The sequence below is a fragment of the Eumetopias jubatus genome, unplaced genomic scaffold (assembly GCF_037043125.1).
Source record: "Eumetopias jubatus isolate StellerSeaLion01/CBP00866 unplaced genomic scaffold, mEumJub1_p1.0 scaffold_5, whole genome shotgun sequence".
Lineage (NCBI taxonomy): Eukaryota > Metazoa > Chordata > Mammalia > Carnivora > Otariidae > Eumetopias > Eumetopias jubatus.
In genome coordinates, this window is record NW_028274811.1 from 42,198,996 (window position 1) to 42,220,404 (window position 21,409).

A 21,409-nucleotide genomic window follows, 5' to 3' on the forward strand; every position below is an offset into this window, starting at 1 on the left:
ATTAAAGAAACAATAAAAACTATCCTCTTACGTTAAACTGTTGAGAAGGGGAATGAAGATTTACTCACCAGCAAGAATTTGTCAGGCATACCTTGGAACAGTGATTACACTGTATTTCACAAATTCAGAAACCAGCCAATTTCAATCATTCTGCAGTTCAAGCTACACCAGTGAACTCCTTTGGAATGCCCCACAGTTTTAGTCTTAGATTGTACCTTGTGGTTGTGTGCTCATTTCCACTTTTATCCTTCGTTTTTCTGCCAGTAGTCATTTCTCACAGGATCAAACTTAATCAGAAACAAGATGAATTTAACCCTGCAAAATAGGTAATGTCACTAAGTAAGTGTGAGTTCAGATGGCATTTTCTGTCTCTCTGTCATAAAGGTTCTGTATAATATGAAAATATGCATTTTTTTTTAAGAGAGGAAGCGAGGGAGGCAGGGATGAGGCACAGGGAGGAAAGAGAGAATCTTAAACAGGCTCCATGCCCAGTGTGGACCCCGACATGGGGCTCAATCTTACAACCCTGAGATCACAACCTGAGCTGAAATCAAGAGCTGGACGCTTAACCAGGCGCCCCCCAAAATGTGCATCTTTTAAATAGGCTTTAGATATTACTGTTAAAGGGTACATCTCTGTCATTTCCAGAAAATACTACCTTTGAGAACAGGTTTTTGCCTTAGAGAATTAAAATAAATTCTGTTGTTCTTTGATTCTATTTAAAAGGCATTAATCATTGTGTAAAAGGACCATGTCTGCAGGTTAGATACAATCTAAAAACATGGTGGGGTATCATGCTTACCTGGAAATGCCAATGACTGCACATGGAAACTAATACCCTAATTCACTTGTTATAACAAATGCATGAAATACTGATGCCACTGGGGAAAACAGTGACTAACAGAAACTTTTGCAAACTGTCATCTTTCTACATCATGACAATTTTTAGGTTTCTAGGGAACAGTAGTAGGTCATAAGGATGGACCTGGAAACCACAGAGTATGAAACATACCCTGGGTCAAATCTGGCTCTGCCACTTGACATTTGACCTTCTGAACCTCCGCTTCTGCCTCTATAGAACGAAAGTGACAGTGTTGTGTGAAGTAAAAGAACCTATGTAAATGGCCTACAACATTGCCAGGCACACTGGATGCACAATATATGTTTAATTGAATGAATGAGTGATCCAAAGGTTACAGATCAAATACCTATGTGGCTAGAAGTGTCCTTAGCAGGGCCTGTGGCCAACCTGAGAGTTCATGCCAAATTCATGTTCAAGAAGGGGGTCCATGCTTGCCACACTGGAATGGGAAGAAATAAGTTAACAGTGTTGCCAAAGCCTCTATAAATTTTTAAAAGAAGCTGGAAATCTGCATTTTATCTGCAATTTCCTGGTGTTTAAACATGGGAAACTAATTTAAAATTTGGATTAGGAACTACAGGCTAAACAAAACTCACACGCTAGATCTGACCTGTGGCCAGCCACTTTTTGACTCTGATTTTGGTCCAGGCTTATAAAACAAAATAAGGTAGAATATTGGAGGAGAATCTCCGCTTGACTTTTGTCTTCTAAGAGCTATAAGAAAAGGGGAAGGTGGAGATGCTGATTACAGATGCTAGAGAACAATTCTCTGAGGAGAAAATTAATGTCTAATTATATGCACTAATGTGAAGTGTTTACCACTAAAGCCTAATTATCATGTAGCAAATTATGCATATGTAGCATTCAAATATGCCATCACTGTGATATCATTAACTTTGTGAATTTTATTTGACAACAGATACTCTATCTGTATTATGTGACTAAAGAACTTATCCATGATTGAAGCCAGCCTCATTACTTCGTAGTGAACCTGGAATCACTCTAGCCCATGCCTCATGGCCCTGATAGCTTTACCAGCCACAATAGGGCTAAACCTAAGCTAACATGATGATGTAAGAGGTAAAGCCATCACACCCCAAAGTAGCTTTTCCAACAATGCTGAAACAACTAGTAGAGTTTAGAGATAATTAAATGCCATTTTTCTTTAAAGTCAATTTGCTGAAGGAGATTTCTCAACATGTATAGACATACTGAGGGGCGCCTGGCTGGCTCAGTCAGTTAAGTGTCTGCCTTTGGCTCAGGTCATGATCCCAGGGTCCTGGCATCCAGCCCCACATCGGGCTCCCTGCTCAGTGGAGAGTCTGCTTCTCTCTCCCTCTGCCTGCTGCTCACTCTGCTTGTGTTCGCTTGCTCTCTCTCTCTCTGCCAAATAAATAAATAAAATCTTTCAAAAATAAAAAAAAACACATACTGAGAGAATAAGGGTGTAACTAGGGTGAAAGGGAAAGAAAGGAAAGGAGGAGAAATAACAAGGGACGGGAGATACTGAGAAATCCTTGGCAGGAAGTGGCATAATTGTATTTTGTAAAGATCATTCTAGTAGCATCTTGAAAAAAGAAACACGGTGGTACAAGAAGCCAAGACAAAGTGAGACAATAACTGCAGTGTCCAGATAAGAAATTATGAAGGGGGGGGGCGCCTGGGTGGTTCAGCTGGTTAAGCGTATGACTCTTGATCTCAGCTCAGGTCTTGACCTCTGAGTGGGGAGTTCAAGTCCCACACACACAAAAAATTATGGAGAATGACTCAGTATCATGGCAGTGTAACAGGTCCCTACCAAAACTGAATCATGAACAAACAGAAAATGTGAACAGACTGAGAATAAGTAAGGAGACTGAATCAGTAGTCAAAAAACTACACCCTCCCCCCACAAGAAAGCCCAGGAGCAAGATGGCAGAGGAAGTAGGAGACCTAAATTTCGTCTGGTCCCAGGAATTCAGCTGGATAGGGATTAAACCATTCTGAACACCTACGAACTCAATGGGAGATCGAAGATAAGAATAGCAACAACTCTCTGAACAGAAAAGCGACCACTTTCTGGAAGGTAGGACGTGCGGAGAAGTGAATCCGAGGCAATATTCGGGAGGATAGACGGCGGGGGAGGGGGCCTCCGTCGGCCACTTCTGGCAAGTGATAGAGCCGCGGAGCACAAAATCGGACCTTTTAGAAGTCTGCTCCGCTGAGGGACGTCACTCCAGTGGCTAAGGGGGAGGGGGGTAGAAGCCTCGTGGGACAGTGTGGTCTCAGGACCCTCGGGGTCACAGAAAGACCACAGGTGCCTGAGTGCGGCAGAGCTCCCAGGTATCGGAGCGGGGAAGTCGGCTGCAGAGACGGAGCCGAGGCGCGGGCTCTCAGCTCGGGGTTGCCATAAACTGTGATCCGCGGCCCAGTGGGGCCACTGCTCCTCCAGCAGGGACCCAACAAGCAGCAGAGCCAGGGAGACTCCCCTTCCTCCCCCCGGAGGAGCAGCGCGGGAGCACACCGCAGGGATCTGCTGGGTTTGGAGACTCCACACGGGGTCGGGTGCCAGAGATAGAAACACTCGGTCACAGGCCGGGTGAGCACGGAGTGCGGCCGGAGACCGGGGAGATGGGAGTGATTGATGGCTTTTCTCTGGGGGCGCACTGAGGAGCGGGGCCCCAAGTTCTCGGCTCCTCTGGGTGGAGATTGGGAGGCCACCATTTTCACCCTGGTCCTCCAAAGCTGTACCGAGAGCTTGCAGGGAACAAAAGCTCCCGAGAGCAAACCCCAGCAGATTACTTAGTCCGGACTCGGCAAGGGCGGGGCAATTCCGCCTCTGGCAAAGACATTTGGGAACCACGGCAACAGACCCCTCCCCCAGAAGATCAGCAGGAACAGCCAGCCAAGACCAAGTTTACAGATCAATAAGAACGGCAGAACTCCAGCGCTAGGGAAATATTGCACATAGAATTCATGGCTTTTGTCCCCCTGATTCTTTAGTCTTTCAAAGTTAATTTTTTTTAATTTTTCTTTTTCACTTTTTCACCCATCTTATCAATCCCTTTTTAAAAAATCTTTTTTACTTTTCATTTTTAGAGTCATAGTCTATCCATTCATGATAGTTAACCTTATTTTTGCTATATAAGTTGTCCTCTCTTTAAATTTTTGGGATAGTTTCTTCTAACAGACCAAAATATATCCTAAATCATTAGTGTATGGCTTTGTTCTATTCTCCTGCCTGATCACATTCTCTCCCTTTTTTTTTAATCCTCTTCTTTCATCAACCAACTTATTTTATCAATTCCTTTTATAAAATCTTTCATAATTTTCATCTTTACAGTCATATTCCATCCCTTCATCATATTTACCCTTATTTTTGTACATGTGTAAGTTTTTCTTTCTTTAAAATTTTGGGAGGCACTTTCTTCTAACAGACAAATATACGCCCAAAATCTAGTCTGTGGCACTGATCGATGCACCAGCCTGATCATATTTGATCGTATTCTGGTTTTTTTGTTTGTTTGTTTTTATCTTTTTTTTTTTCTTTCCCTTTCTTTTCCCCCAGTTTCAGGTCTCTTCTGATTTGTTTAGTGTATATTTTTCTGGGGTCATTGTTACCCTTTTAGTATTTTGTTCTCTCATTCATCTATTCTCCTCTGGACAAAATGACAAGACGGAAAAAAATCACCTCCAAAAAAAAGAACAAGAGGCAGTACCGACTGCCAGGGACCTAATCAATATGGACATTAGTAAGATGTCAGAACTAGAGTTCAGAATGACAATTTTAAATATACTAGCTGGGCTTGAAAAAAGCATGGAAGATATTAGAGAAACCCTTTCTGGAGAAATAAAAGAACTAATCTAACCAAGTCAAAATCAAAAAGGCTATTAATGAGGTGCAATCAAAAATGGAGGCTCTAACTGCTAGGATAAATGAGGCAGAAGAGAGAATTAGTGATATAGAAGACCAAATGATGTAAAATAAAGAAGCTGAGAAAAAGAGAGAGAAACAACTACTGGATCACAAGGGCAGAATTCGAGAGAAAGGTGATACCATAACACGAAACAATATTAGAATAATTGGGATCCCAGAAGAAGAAAGAGAGGGGCAGAAGGTACACTGGAGCAAACTATAGCAGAGAACTTCCCTAATTTGGGGAAGGAAACAGGTATCAAAATCCAGGAGGCACAGAGAACAGCCCCCAATATCAATAAAAATAGGTCAACACCCCGACATCTAATAATAAAACTTACGAGTCTCAGAGACAAAGAGAAAATCCTGAAAGCAGCTCGGGACAAGAGATCTGTAACCTACAATGGTAGAAACATTAGATTGGCAACAGACCTCTCCACAGAGACCTGGCAGGCCAGAAAGTACTGGCATGATATATTCAGAGCACTAAATGAGAAAAATATGCAGCCAAGAATACTATATCCAGCTAGGCTGTAATTGAAAATTGAAGGAGAGATAAAAACTTCCAGGACAAACAAAAACTAAAGGACTTTGCAAACACAAAACCAGCCCTACAAGAAATATTGAAAGGGGTCCTCTAAGCCAAGAGAGAGCCTCAAAGTAACACAGACCAGAAAGGAACACAGACAATATACAGTAACAGTCACCTTACAGGCAATACAATGGCACTAAATTCATATCTTTCGATAGTTGCCCTGAATGTAAATGAGCTAAATGCCCCAATCAAAAGACACAGGGTATCAGACTGGATAAAAAAAACAAGACCCATCAATATGCTGTCTGCAAGAGACTCATTTTAGACCCAAAGACACCCCCAGATTGAAAGTGAAGGGGTGGAAAACCATTTACCATGCTAATGGACACCAAAAGAAAGCTGGGGTGGCAATCCGTATATCAGACAAATTTGATTTTAAACCAAAGACTGTAATAAGAGATGAGGAAGGACACTATATCCTACTTAAAGGGTCTACCCAACAAGATCTAACAATTGTAAATATCTATGCCCCTAACATGGAAGTAGCCAATTATATAAGCCAGTTAATAAGAAAAGCAAAGAAACACATCGACAACATTACAATAATAGTGGGGGACTTTAACACCCCCCTCACTGAAATGGACAGATCATCTAAGCAAAAGATCAACAAGGAAATAAAGACTTTAAATGACACACTGGACCAAGTGGACTTCACAGATATATTCAGAACATTTCATCCCAAAGCAACAGATTACACATTCTTCTCTAGTGACCACGGACCAGTCTCCAGAATAGATCACATCATAGGTCACAAATCAGGTCTCAACCGGTACCAAAAGATTGGGATCATTCCCTGCATATTTTCAGACCACAGTGCTTTGAAACTAGAACTCAATCACAAAAGGGGAGTCAGAAAGAACTCAAATACATGGAGGCTAAATACATAAGGCCAGACTTATCAAAAAGAAAAATGACCCAAATCAACAAAATCATGATTGAAAGAGGAGAGATCACAACCAACATCAAATACATGGAGGCTAAATACATTCCTACTAAGGAATGAATGGGTCAACCAGGAAATTAAAGAAGAGTTTAAAAAATTCATGGAAACAAATGAAAATGAAAACACAACTTTTCAAAATCTTTGGGATGCAGCAAAGGCAGTCCTAAGAGGAAAGTATATAGCAACAGAAGCCTTTCTCAAGAAACAAGAAAGGTCTCAAATACACAACCTAACCCTACACCTAAAGGAGCTGGAGAAAGAACAGCAAATGAAGCCTAAACCCAGCAGGAGAAGAGAAATAATAAAGATCAGAGCAGAAATCAATGTAAAGGAAACCAAAAGAACAGTAGAACAGATCAATGAAACTAGGAGCTGGTTCTTTGAAAGAATTAAAAAGACTGATAAACCCCTGGCCAGACTTATCAAAAAGAAAAATGACCCAAATCAACAAAATCATGATTGAAAGAGGAGAGATCACAACCAACACCAAAGAAATACAAACAATTATAAGAACCTATTATGAGCAACTATATGCCAACAAATTAGATAATCTGGAAGAAATGAATGCATTCCTAGAGATGTATAAACTACCAAAACTGAACCAGGAATAAATAGAAAACCTGAACAGACCTATAACCACTAAGGAAATTGAAGCAGTCATCAAAAATCTCCCAAAAAAAAAAGCCCAGGGCCAGATGGCTTCCCAGGGGGAATTCTATCAAACATTTAAAGAAGAATTAATACCTATTCTTCGGAAACTGTTCCAAAAAATAGAAATGGAAGAAAAACTTCCAAACTCGTTTTATGAGGCCACCACTACCTTGATCCCAAAACCAGACAAAGACCCCATCAAAAAAGGAGAATTACAGACCAATATCACTGATGAACATGGATGCAAAAATTTTCACCAAAATACTAGCCAATAGGATCCCACAGTACATTCAAAGGATTATTCACCACGACCAAGTGGGATTTATCCCTGGGCTGCCAGGTTGGTTCAACATCCGCAAATCAATCAATGTGTTACAATACATTAATAAAAGAAAGAACAAGAACCATATGATCCTCTCAATAGCTGCAGAAAAAGCATTTGACAAAGTACAACATCCTTGATCAAAACTCTTCAGAGTATAGGGATAGAGGGTACATACCTCAATATCATAAAAGCCACCTATGAAAAACCCACAGTGAATATCATTCTCACTGAGGAAAAACTGAGAGCTTTCTCCCTAAGGTCAGGAACATGGCAGGGATGTTCACTATCACCACTGCCAATTCAACATAGTACTAGAAGTCCGAGCCACAGCAATCAGACAACAAAAAGAAATAAAAGGCATCCAAATCAGCAAAGAAGTCAAACTCTCACTCTTTGCAGATGATACGATACTTTATGTGGAAAACCCAAAAGACTCCAAAAACTGCTAGAATTCACACAGGAATTCAGTAAAGTGGCAGGATATAAAATCAATGCACACAAATCAGTGGCATTCCTATACACCAACAACAAGGCAGAAGAACGAGAAATTAAGAAGTCTATCCCATTTACAATTGCACCCAAAACCATAAGATACCTAGGAATAAATCTAACCAAAGAGGCAAAGAATCTGTACTCAGAAAACTACAAAATACTCATGAAAGAAACTGAGGAAGACACAAAGAAATGGAAAAACATTCCATGCTCAGGGATTGGAAGAACAAATATCATGAAGATGTCAATGCTACCTAGAGCAATCTACACATTCAATGCAATCCCCATCAAAATACCATCCCCTTTTTTCAAAGAAATGGAACAAATAATCCTCAAATTTGTATGGAACCAGAAAAGACCTCGAATAGCCAGAGGTTTGCTGAAAAAGAAAAGCAAAGCTGGTGGCATCACAATTCCGGACTTCCAGCTCTATTACAAAGCTGTCATCATCAAGACAGTATGGTACTGGAACAAAAACAGACACATAGATCAATGGAACAGAATAGAGAGCCCAGAAATGGACCCTCAATTCTATGGTCAACTCATCTTCGACAAAGCAGGAAAGAATGTCCAGTGGAAAAAAGTCTCTTCAACAAATGGTGTTGGGAAAACTGGACAGCCACATGCAGAAGAATGAAACTGGACCATTTCCTTACACTACACACAAAAATAGATTCAAAATGGTTGAAAGACCTAAATGTGAGACAAGAGTCCATCAAAATCCTAAAGGAGAGCACAGGCAGCAACCTCTTTGACCTCAGCCACAGCAACTTCTTCTTAGAAACATCACCAAAGGCAAGGGAAGTAAGGGCAAAAATGAACTATTGGGACTTCATCAAGATAAAAAGCTTTTGCACAGCAAAAGAAACAGTCAACAAAACCAAAAGACCACCGACAGAATGGGAGAAGATAGTTGCAAATGACATATCAGATAAAGGGCTAGTATCCAAAATTTATAAAGAACTTCTTAAACTCAACACCCAAAGAACAAATGATCCAATCAAGAAATGGGCAGAAGACATGAGCAGACATTTTTCCAAAGAAGACATCCAAATGGCCAACAGACACATGAAAAAGTGCTCAACATCACTTGGCATCAGGGAAATCCAAATCACAACCCCAATGAGATACCACCTCACACCAGTCAGAATGGCTAAAATTAACAAGTCAGGAAACGACAGAGGTTGGCGGGGATGCGGAGAAAGGGGAACCCTCCTACACTGTTGGTGGGAATGCAAGCTGGTGCAGCCACTTGAAAACAGTATGGAGGTTCCTCAAACAGTTGAAAATAGAGCTACCATACGATCCAGCAATTGCACTACAGGGTATTTACCCCAAAGTTACAAATGTAGGGATCTGAAGGGGTACATGCACCCCGACGTTTATAGCAGCAATGTCCACAATAGCCAAACTATGGAAAGAGCCATGATGTCCATTGACAGATGAATGGATAAAGAAGATGTGGTATATATACACAATGGAATATTATGCAGCCATCAAAAGGAATGAAATCTTGCCATTTGCAATGACGTGGATGGAACTGGAGGGTATTATGCTGAGCTAAATAAGTCAATCAGAGAAAGACATGTATCATATGATCTCATTGATATGAGGAATTCTTAATCTCGGGTAACAAACTGAGGTTTGCTGGAGTGGTGGGGGGTTAGAGGGTTGGGGTGGCTGGGTGACAGACATTGGGGAGGGTATATGCTATGGTGAGCACTGTGAATTGTGTAAGACTGCTGAATCACAGACCTGTAGCTTAATACATTATATGTTAAAAAAAAAAAAAAAAAAGAACAAGATAGCAGGAAGGGAAGAATGAAGGGGGGGAATCGGAGGGGGAGACGAACCATGAGAGACTATGGACTCTGGGAAACACACTGAGGGTTCTAGAGGGGAGGAGGGTGGGGGGATGGGTTAGCCTGGTGATGGGTATTAAAGAGGCATGTACTGAATGGAGCACTGGGTGTTATATGCAAACAATGAATCATGGAACACTACATAAAAAACTAATGATGTAATGTATGGTGATTAACATAATAAAATAAAATAAATTTAAAAAAAAAAGCCCAGGACAAGATTGTTTCACAGGTGAATTCTATCAAACATTTAAAGAATTAATATCCTTCTCAATCTTTGCCAAAGAACTGAAGAGGGAACACTCCCAAACTCAATTCATGAGGCCAACATTAGCCTGATACCAAAGCCATATAAGGACTCTACCGGCAAAGAAAACTACAGGCCAAAATCCCTGCTATAGATGTGAAAAATCACAACAAAACATTGAACTGAATTCAGCAGCACATCAAAAGAATCACACACCACGAACAAGAGGAATTTATTCCTGGGATACAAGCATGGTTCAACATATACAAATCAAAAAATGTGATATGCCACATAGATGCAGAAAGCTTTTGACAAAATGGCAATATCATTTTATGATTTAAAAAAAAAAACACTCAACAATTAGGGTATAGAAGGAACATACTTCAACATGATAAAGGCCATACATGACAAGTACACAACTAACATCACACTCAACTAAGTTTTCATATATATAATTGTTATTTTCCCTTAAAGTCAATGTACTTAGGGAGATTTCTCAACCTTTACATAAATATGCTGCCAGGATGAGGGCTGTACCTTAGTTGTGTAGATGAAAAGTTGATAGCTTTTCCTCTAAGATTAGGAACAATTAGGGGTGCGTACTCTCACCAGTCTTACTCAACATAGTACTGGAATATCCTGGCCCAAACAATAAGAAAAAAAAAAAAACTAAAAAGCATCCAAATCAGAAAGGAAGAAGTAAAACTGTCTTTGTCTACAGATGATATAACCTTATATACATAAAATCCTAAAACTCCACCAAAAAACTGTTAGAACTAATAAATGAATTCAGTAAAGCTGAGAGATACAAAATTGATGTAGAGAAATATGTTGCATTTCTATACAGTGATAATAACTAGCAGAAAGAGAAATTAGGAAAACAATCCCATTTACAATTGCATCAAAAAGAATAAAATACCTAGGAGTAAATTTAACCAAGGAACTGCAAGACCTGTACTTTGAAAACTATTAAAACATTGATAAAAGAAATTGAAGATGACACAAATAAATGAAAATATATACCAATGTACCATGCTCCTGCTCTGGAAGAATTAATATTGTTAAGATATCCATACTATCCAAAGCAGTCTATAGATTCAGTGCATTCCCTATCAAAATACCAATAGGGGCACCTGGGTGGCTCAGCTGGTTAAGCGTCTGACTCAGGTTATGGTCTCATGGGTTGTGAGAGAGAGCCCTGCGTTGGACTCCCCACTCAGTGGGGAGTCTGCTCGAGATTCTCTCCCTCTGCCCCTCCCCCTACACGTGTGCACTCTCTTGCTTTTTCTCAAATAAGTACATCTTTTAAAAAAAAATACCAATAGCATTTTTCACAGAACAAGAACCCTAACATTTATCTGAAACCACAAAAGACCCTGAGAAGACAAAACAATCCTGAGAAAGAGTAACAAAGCTAGAATTATCACGATCCCAGATTTTAAACTATACTTCAAAGCTGTAGTAATCAAAACAGTATGGTACTGGCACAAAAACAGAAACATAGCTCAATTGAAGAGAACAGAGAGCCCAGAAACAGAGCCACACTTATATGGTCAAGTAATCTATGACAAAGGAGGCAAGAATACACAATGGGGAAAAGACAGTCTCCCCAATAAATGTGTTAGAAAAACTGGACAGCTACAAGTAAAAGAATAAAACACTTTTTTATACCATATACAAAAATAAGTTCAAAGTGGATTAAAGACCTAAACACAGGAGCCAAACCATAAAAATCTTAAAAGAAAACAGAGTAAACTCTTGGACTTCAGTCTTATTAGCAGTACTTTTTGGTTCTCTCCCCTCTGGCAAAGGCAACAAGAGCAAAAATAAACCATTGGGATAAAAACGTCTGCACAGTGAAGGCTGCCATCAACAAAACAAAAAGGCAACGTACTAAATAGGAGAAGATATTTGCAAATGATATGTACGATGAGGGGTTAATATCCAAATATATAAAGAACTCATATAACTAAACACTGAAAAACAAACAATATGATTAAAAAATGGGCAGAGTACCTGATTAGTTATTATTCCAAAAACATCTACAGATAGTCAACACACACGAAAAGATGCTCAAAATCATTCATCATCAGGGAAATGCAAATATGTAAGGTAATAAAAATGGTATGGTACTGGCATCAAAATAGATACAATGACAAATGGAACTAAATTAAGAGCCTCGGCATACACCCTCACATATACAGTCAACTAATATTTGACAAGGGAGTCAAGAATATTCAGTAAGGGGAAAAAAAAACTCTTTTCAAAATGGTGATAGAAAAACCTGGGTAACAATTTTCAGGATAATGAAACCAAACACTGATCTTACATCACTCATAAAAATTACCCTGAAAGGGATAAAGACTTAAATATAAGACTTGAAAATGTAAAACTCCTAGGAAAAAAAAACACAGGGATAAAAACTTTTGATGGTCTTGGCAACAATTTTTTGGATAGGACACCAAAGTGGAAGCAACAAAAGCAAAAGTTAGTAAGTGGAACATGAAACTAAAAACTTCTATACAGCAAAAGAAAAAACAAAATGAAAAGGCAACCTACTAAATGGGAGAAAATCTTTGCAAGTCATGTATCTCATAAGGGGTTAATATTCAAAATATGTTAAGAACTCACAACTCAATAGCAAAAGCCAATCTAATTAAAAGATGCACAGAGGATCTGAATAGTTTGTTCCAAAGAAGACATACAAATGGCCAAGAGATATGTGAACAGGTGCTCAATATCAGTAATCATCAAGGAAATGCAAATCAAAACCACAAGGAGATATCACCTAGGGGAATGTAAATCGGTGCAGCCACTGTAGAAAAGAGTATGAAGTTTCCTCAAAAAATTAAAAACAGAACTTCCACATGATCCAGTAATTCCACCGCTGGGTATTTATCCAAAAGAAATGAAATTACTATCTCAAAAATACTATCTCAAAAAAGTATCTGCATTCCCATGTTCACTGTGGCATTATTTTCAACAGCCAACACATAAAAACCACCCAAGTGTCCATCAAATAGATGAAAGGATAAAGATGTGGTGTGTGTGTGTGTGTGTGTGTGTGTGTGTGTGTGTGTGTGTGTGTGTGTGTTATTCAGCTGTGAAAAAGAAAGAAATCCTATCATTTGCAACAACATCAATGAACCTCGAGGGCATGTTAAGTGAAAAAAGTCAGAGAAAAACAAAGATGGTATGATCCACTAATATGTAGCATCTTAAAAAACAAACTCACAGACACATAGAACAGATTGGTGGCTGCCAGGGGTTGGGGGTTGTAGATGGGCAAAATGGGTCAAGGTGGTTAAAAGGTACAAACTTCCAGCTGTGAGCCCTAGGAATGTACAGTATTGAGCACAGCATGGTGACTACAGTTAACAATACCTTATTGTATATCTGAAAGTTGCTGAGGGTAGGTCTTAAAAGCTCTCAGCACAAGAAAAAAATTGTAATTATGTGTGGTGATAGATGTTAACTCAACTTATTGTGCTGGTCATTTTGCAGTGTATACATATATCAAATCGTTATGTTGTACTTATAAAACTAATACACTGCTATATGTCATTTAAAAAAACTTACATAGAAGCGAAGGGAAGTAGTCTAGATGGCTTACAAGGTTCTTTTCATGGTCTGACTTCTGCTCAACTCTCTCATCTCCTGGACGATCACCTTCTCAAGACCAAGACACCTTCCCAGCCATTGCTATTTCCCAGCATGGGGAAGGGTCTTTTTTATCATCACACTCCTCTCCTAGGACATTCTGTCCCTCTCTTCATTTGATTCACTCCAACTTATTCCTCAAGACTTACTCTTAGTTCCTCTAGAAAGTTACCCCTACCCATGCTGAGTCAGATGATTCTCTCCTGTAATGCTTTGGCAGGCATAACTAAACTTTTTCATCCTTCCCCCACTGGGCTATAATCTTTTAATTACATTTCTTCTGTAAGAGACTAGGAGTTTTGCAGCTGTAGGAAGAGTATCTTATTTCTGTGCCCTCACTGACTAGTGCAGGGGCTGAAACAGACTCAGCCTTGGTTTGTTGAACCAAATGGCAAGGAAAAATTACTCACTAAAAAAATAGTTGATTTCTAACTTAACTAAAATATTTATAGTTTAAGTGACTGATGAGAACAGTTTTCTGACTGTATATTCTTAGTGGGATATATTCAAGAACTAAAGAAAGCAAATAAATATTTGGTTTCGATAGCAGTGTCATAATTCTCAAAGCATTTTGCATACTGTAGGACAGAGTAAGTAAATATATTGATGCCACTGAGAAACAGGGTTTTCACTGTGGGAGAAGGAAGATATAAATATGAATGGTAGAGGGTAGGGGAAAATCAAATGTTATTAAATTTCAATTGGCCATGAACTCATGGTTTTTTTTTTTTTTAAGATTTTATTTATTTATTCGACAAAGAGAGAGAGACAGCGAGAACAGGAACACAAGCAGGGGGAGTGGGAGAGGGAGAAGCAGGCTTCCCGCGGAGCAGGGAGCCCGACACGGGGCTCGATTCAGGACTCCAGGATCATGACCTGAGCCGAAGGCAGACGCTTAATGCCTGAGCCACCCAGGCACCCCGAACTCATGGTTTTTAAAATGTAGTTTTTAGTAACAATGAGCACACCTCTCTCCTCAAGCTTGGCATCTAAGGCTGACATCTTAAATGAAAAGAAACAGGGCTCCTTATATAAATAACTAGTTCCAGATCTGGAACAATAAAATAGAAAGTGAGCCTAAAACATAAGCCTAATGGGGCAAGTCAAAAGGATACAGCTTAACAGGGCTCCTACAGAACAAATTTGGGGCAATCTGATCATCAAACAGGACAATGATGTTAATATGCTGGGGGGAAAAAAAAGATCCAAGAGGCAACAGTGATTATGACAGGGCAGAGAAGGAGAAAAAGAAAACTGTCCTTTACAAAAGAATACCCTAAAAAACTAAAAATACAGAAAGGGGGATCAAATTAGAAACACATCATTTCATGAACTCTAGTGTAGTAACGGACTCAGGCAAAAATCCTCATTGATGCTGAAACCACTGAGTGACGGGTTGGGAAAAAGGATCCTCTCATGGCCACAGAGCATCACTCTAGAGATTACTTAAAAATATAATGGGAAACCGTTATCTTCCAGTCGAGGTCTGTTGTGACTTTTAAAAAGTGCTCATATGTAGCATTACGTTACCAGGCAGACTGAAATGATGTGACTCCTGATGCAACGCAGTAAGTACACATCATATATATATTATAAGGATCTGTATCATCAAAATTAAAAGTCTATCTTCTGCCAAAAGTGTCCAAGTTGAATTATGATGAACAATCAGAAAAATGGTGAACATAAAACATTTATGCAAGACACCAGGTCTGATTTCTTCATAAATGTTTTATGTCTTGGGGCGCCTGGGGCTCAGTCAGTTAAGTGTCCAACTCTTGACATCAGCTCAGGTCTTGATCTCAGGGTCAGGAATTCAGGCCCCATGTGGAGCCTACCAACTAACTAACTAACTAACTAAATAAATAAATAAATGTTTTATGTCATGAAAAACAAAAGCAGGGGTAGACTAAATTAGAGCAGATTAAAATAGACAAAATGCATGAACTCTGATCCAATTTTAAAAACAAGTCATTTTTGAGGTAAGAAAAATTTAAATATGGACTATACATTCATGATATTGCATATGATATTGGTATTACATAGAAAAATGTTATTCTTAGACATGCATCATATGACCTCACTGATATGAGGAATTCTTAATCTCAGGAAAGAAACTGAGGGTTGCTGGAGTGGTGGGGGGTGGGAGGGATGGGGTGGCTGGGTGATGGACATTGGGGAGGGTATGTGCTATGGTGAGCGCTGTGAACTGTGCAAGACTGTCGAATCACAGATCTGTACCTCTGAAACAAATAATACATGTTAAAAAAAAAGATAGTAGGAAGGGAAAAATGAAGGGGGGGAAATCGGAGGGGGAGACAAACCAAGAGAGACGATAGACTCTGAGACACAAACTGAGGGTTCTAGAGGGAGCGGGGTAGGGGGATGGATTAGCCTGGTGATGGGTATTAAAGAGGGCACGTTCTGCGTGGAGCCTGGGTGTTATGCACAAACAATGAATCATGGAACACTACATCAAAAACTAATGATGTAATGTATGGTGATTAACATAACATAATAAAAATAAAGTAAAAGAAAAGAAAAAGAAAAATGCTATTCTTCTAAAGCTGTTCAAATGGAAAGGAAAAAAAGAGAGACAAACGGAGGCAATCTTGCAAAATATTAACAATTGCTTAAACTAAGATGGTTTTTCATTGTACTTTTCCATAGGTTAGAAATTTTCAAATAAAAGTTGGTAAAATATTTCTAAGTTTGTACGGTTTTTGGTTTGCCATTTCTTTTTTTACATTTTACCTTGATTTCCTTCTTTTGCAGCTAAGTTCCTGCATTTCAGTGGCAATTCTGCCCACACTAATTGACCACCAGTTTAAGAATTATTTAGGCAATTACCTAATATCCAGAAGAGGGCAGCAGAGTAAAACTCTTCTTTAATTAAAGGATGATCTTGGTTTGTTAAACTTTGCCAATTAATCTGAAAATCAGACTACCTCACCTCTCTCTCATGAATAAAGCAGTTGTGTCAGTGTTCCTCTTAGAAAATTAAAAAACTCAAAAGGCTCTCACTGAGACTTCTATTTTTCCAATCTGAAATCTAGACTCAATGTTCATTATCTGATAGGTCATTCCTATTCTCCCATCCCCTCTGACAGTCAGTTACAACCAAGGAGAGGCTGTACCAAGCAAGACACTTGATAACTTCTTTTCTGGTCTCCTGTTCTGAAAACCACCCCGCTCCTAGCTGGCCATCCACGTGCCCACCCATCCACCCGGCATTCATCTACCCCCTCCCACCTCCCCCATCCGTCTTGGCAACCACTATTCCTCTGAGCTTCCTAAACTAGTTCTACATGGTAGTGCTCTGGAACCTTCAATGACTCCCTACCACCTATACCTCTGATCTCAACATTTCCAATGGTGTGATTCTACTCTGCCTGAAAACTTAATTTCCTACTACTCCTAATGCAAATTTTTGCTTTACTCAGATCATTATATTTTTGCTCTGTGAACGCATTATGTTCAATCCGATCTCTGTACCTTTGCTCATGCGCATGGTTCTCAAACTTCTTGGTCTCATAATTTGATCTGAGAGGCAGCTGAGAACAAACTGCATGGAATCTTCCAGTTGATATTCAAAGCTGCCACAACCAACAGTGTACCACAGAATTCTATGGGGCATCATTCACACTATTGTCCTAATAGATTTGTGTATTTATTACATTCCACTAGATGGCAGTAAAGTGTCTGGAGGAAGTGGTGGCTTTTCCTAATTTAAAGCCTAACAGATCATTTTTTTCTTCTCCTTTTTATGCAATATTTTAGGTCCTACAGCACAAAATAACTTCCAAATACTTTGTGACTAATTTTGTCAATATGTAATATACTACTGTAATTCAAAGAACTGGTGTTAACTCAATATCCAATGAAATGCCTTATCATATGTTTTCCTTCTCAAAATTTTGCACCACAATATGTGGTTTTAACAGTCGATTCTAAAACATTTTTGTCTTCAGACTCCATTATACTTTTGAAGATTATCAAGAGCCCTCAAGGGGCTTTTGTTTATATGGGATATATCTACTGATATTTCCTAGATCATATGAAAACTAATGCTTTAAAATATTTATTCATTAAAAATAAAAACTCAAAATCTATTACATCTTAATATAGAGAACATACCTTTAAGAAAAACAGCTAATTCCCACCCCCTCCCAAGTAGTGAGAACAGCATTTTTTATAGCTTTGCACAAGTATTTCCAGCTTAATAAAGGAACTGGCTTTTTTTTTTTTAAGATTTTCTTTATTTGACAGAGAGAAAGAAAGAGTGAGAGAGAGAAAGAATGCACTCATGAGAGTGAGCACACAAGCAGAGGGAGCAGCAGAGGGAGAGGGAGAAGCAGACTCCCCACTGAGCAAGGAGCCCTATGCAGGGCTTGATCCCAGGACCCCAGGATCATGACCTGAGCCAAAGGCACATGCTTAACTGACTGAGCTACCCAGGCGCCCCAAGAACTGGATTCTTGAGACAGGGGAAGATGGCAGAGTAGGAGGACCCTAGGATCACCTCACTCCATGAATACAACTAGGTAACTATCAAGTCATCTTAAATATGCTAGAAATCGACCTTTAGACTGACAAAAGAAACTCCACAACTAAAGGTAGAGACCACATTGAAGAAGGCAGAAAGTGCAGAGACGCAGTTTGGGAGAGAAACAGATTGTGGCCACTGCAGTGGGGAGGGAGCTATGGTCGCAGAGGACTAGAGACAAGCTAACACACAGCGGAGGGCAAGGGGAAAATGAATCCCCGTAGCAATTGGCTTAGAAAGCAGGAGGGCCTGAATTTCTTGAGTTCTTCCAACCAGCCGGGCTTAAAGCCTGGAGTTCTAAAGGTCAGCATGCTTGGCTCTAAGAGAGTTCCGGAGGACACTGGGGCTGCTCTAAGAGCAAAGGCAGGTCAAACACCCTGTAGACTTACAGCATGGGACAGTGATCTGAAGAGCACCTGGGGCACACATGATGAGGTTAGTTCCTCATCTCAGAGCATATCACAGAGAGTCAGCATTCATGATGAGATTCCTCCTGGAAGAAAAGAATTCACAGGCACCGTTTCCCATCCTGCCCCTTAGCATAAGTCTAGGGCCACCTGCAGGAACCAGCACAGACACTTGCTGCCTAACTTACACCAAGCCCCGCACCCCCACACTCTGGTGGAGCCATCCCTCCCAGTCACACCTGCCTCAGTCCCAGCACGGCAGGCCCTTCCCCCAGAAGACTGGCCCAAACCCATGCTCACACCTCATCTCCTAATGTGGGAGTTTTGGGGACCCTCAGTTCTTGTGGCAGTGGTATGGCACCAACAGGTCCCATTTCACAAGCAGACCAGAGCACACCTACTTGAAACTCACCACATTCAGGCCAGGGACCAAAGACTGCCCACAAGAGGCAAAGAGAGCCTCTGCAGATGACTGACCCGATAAAGCAGCCAGGACACAAAAGCAGAGTACATGCAGCACACAATGGATATACTCTCAATAGCACCAGGCCCTAGGGAACAGGTGACATTACACTGCAGAGACCTCTTCTTCAGAAAGCCATTACTCTCAAGAACAGGAGACATAGCAGACTTTCCTAAGACAAAGAAACAAGCACAGAGACATAAACAAAATGAGAAGACAGAGGAATTTGTCCCAAATGAAAGAACAGAACAAGACCACACCAGGGATCTAAGTGAAAACTTATACCAAATTAACGATGTTGAGTTATGTTACTAATGTATGCAACTTTAATTTTGTTTAACACTATCTGCCAAAATAAACTTTATTCCCTATAACTTAAAATGTGTGTTTGTGTATATATATATACACATATGTACATATATACGTATGTGTGTGCATATATATGTGTATATATATATATAATAGTTTATTATGTACAGTTAATTCCACTGTTTTGGCTGCAACAATATCAATTTTGAAAAAAGAAATCCTAGGCTTGCCTCATCACTCAAACATGGCTAGATAACTACTGGATCATTCAGAAAACCCAAGAAATCGATCTGAGGACTGAAAGAGCAAACTATACAACCAGGCAGAGAGAAGAGGCCACAATGTGGAAGGTGCAGAGACGAGATCTGGAGGAGAAAAGGATTGTGGGTGTTGCAAAGGAGAAGCAGTGGTGATCACCGAGAGAGGCATGAGAGAGCGAGCGAATACACTGGAAGAGACGGTTCCCCTTCTTGGAGCACATCTGGACGAGGTGGCACTGCCTCACCAAGGACAAAAGAGCCCACAGACGCCATTACCTTCCCCTGACTCAGCATAGGTGCAGAGACACCTGCTAACCTGGGTGGCTAACCTGGACACTGGCTTTTTGCTGCACTTTACTCCAAACTCCAAGCTCCTGCGCTTTGGTGCGACTGCCCCTCTGGGACAAACCTGCACCAGCCCCAGAAGAGTGAGACCCTCCCCCAGAGCACAAGTGCAGGTTTGCCACATACCAGGTCCCTCTATAGTTGGGAGTTTCAAAACTCAGCTGGCCTCCCTGAGTTAGAACACAGGTGCACTGTGCTGCAGGACAGGAAGACAGCCCAGACAGACACAGACAGGGTGAAGGCAGGGATCTGAGGGAGGCCTGGGACACATGAGGGGAGACTGTTCACTCTTCTGTGAGGGCTTCCTGGACAGTGGTGGGCATAAACTCCCCTCTTCAGAGACAAGGGAGAGGGTTGGCATCATTTCCCTCCCCAGCCTCTCAGTATAAACTAACATCAGTAAGCAGCACAGCATCAACAGTGGAGGCACAGGCTGCTTACAGTAAGGCCCGCCTCCCGCACTCTGCATGTGCTTCTTTACTAGGGCAAGTGTACATGAGAACCAGAGCAGTAGGCCCCTCACCCAGAAGACCAGCCAAATCCCCCCACATGCACCAAGTCTGCTGACCACAGAGTGCTGCAAAGCTTCAGCTCTAATGGAAATAGCATCAGGTCTCTTTTAACAAGCAGCCCAGAGCATGCCTAGTTAAAACTGACCACACTCTGGCCAAAGTGCAAACACTCCCCACTGCAGGCAAGGAGAAACTCTGCAGAGGACTGACTGGAGGAAAAGAGCAGCCAAAACACAGCAGCAGAGTACACACAGCATATACCAGAAACATTTTCTGAATCGCCAGTCCCTGGACAGTTTATGACCTTTTCTTACTAAAACCATTACTCTCAGGAGCAGGAAACATAACAGGCTTTCCTAACACAGAGAAGACGACAAAGACCTATACAAAAATGACAAGATGGAGGAATTCATCCCAAAGAAAGAAAAGGTCATGGCCAGGGATCTAACTGAAACAGATATAAATAACATGCATGATCCAGAATTTAAAACAACAATCATAAAGACACTAGCTGGACTTGAGAAAAGCACAGAAGACACTAGGGAGTCCCTTACCACAGAAATAAAAGACCTAAAAACTAGTCAGGCCAAAATAAAATTAAAAAAAAAATGCTATAAGTAAAATGCAAAACCAACTGAATGTAATGACCACAAGAATGGAAGGAGAAGAATGAATAAGTGATATAGAAGACAAAATTACTGAAAATAATGAATATGAAAAGAAGAGGGAAAGAAAAATACTGGATCACAAATGTAGACTTAAGGAAATCAGCAACTCCATAAAGTATAATAACATTCATATCATAAGAGTCCCAGAAGAAGAAAAGAGGGGAAAAGGGGCAGAAGGTTTACCTGAAGAAATTATAGCTGAAAACTTCCCTAACCTGGGGAAGGAAACACATATCCATATCCAGGAAGCACAGAGAACTACCATCAAAATCAACAAAAGCAGGCCAATACCAAGACATATAGTAGTAAAATTTGCAAAATACAGAGATAAGGAAAAAATCCTAAAAGCAGCAAGGTAAAACAAATCCCT

The 21,409-nt window shown here is 40.3% G+C and overlaps 1 long non-coding RNA gene across 1 annotated transcript in view; it reads right to left on the reverse strand.

Annotated features, from left to right (window-relative positions):
• The window catches only part of LOC148164344 (uncharacterized), a 72,953-nt gene that overhangs the window by 32,050 nt on the left and 19,494 nt on the right, over positions 1-21,409 (reverse strand). The window contains exon 2 of the long non-coding RNA XR_015768167.1: positions 216-315. This is a non-coding gene — a long non-coding RNA (uncharacterized LOC148164344). The remainder of the gene's footprint in view (positions 1-215; positions 316-21,409) is intronic.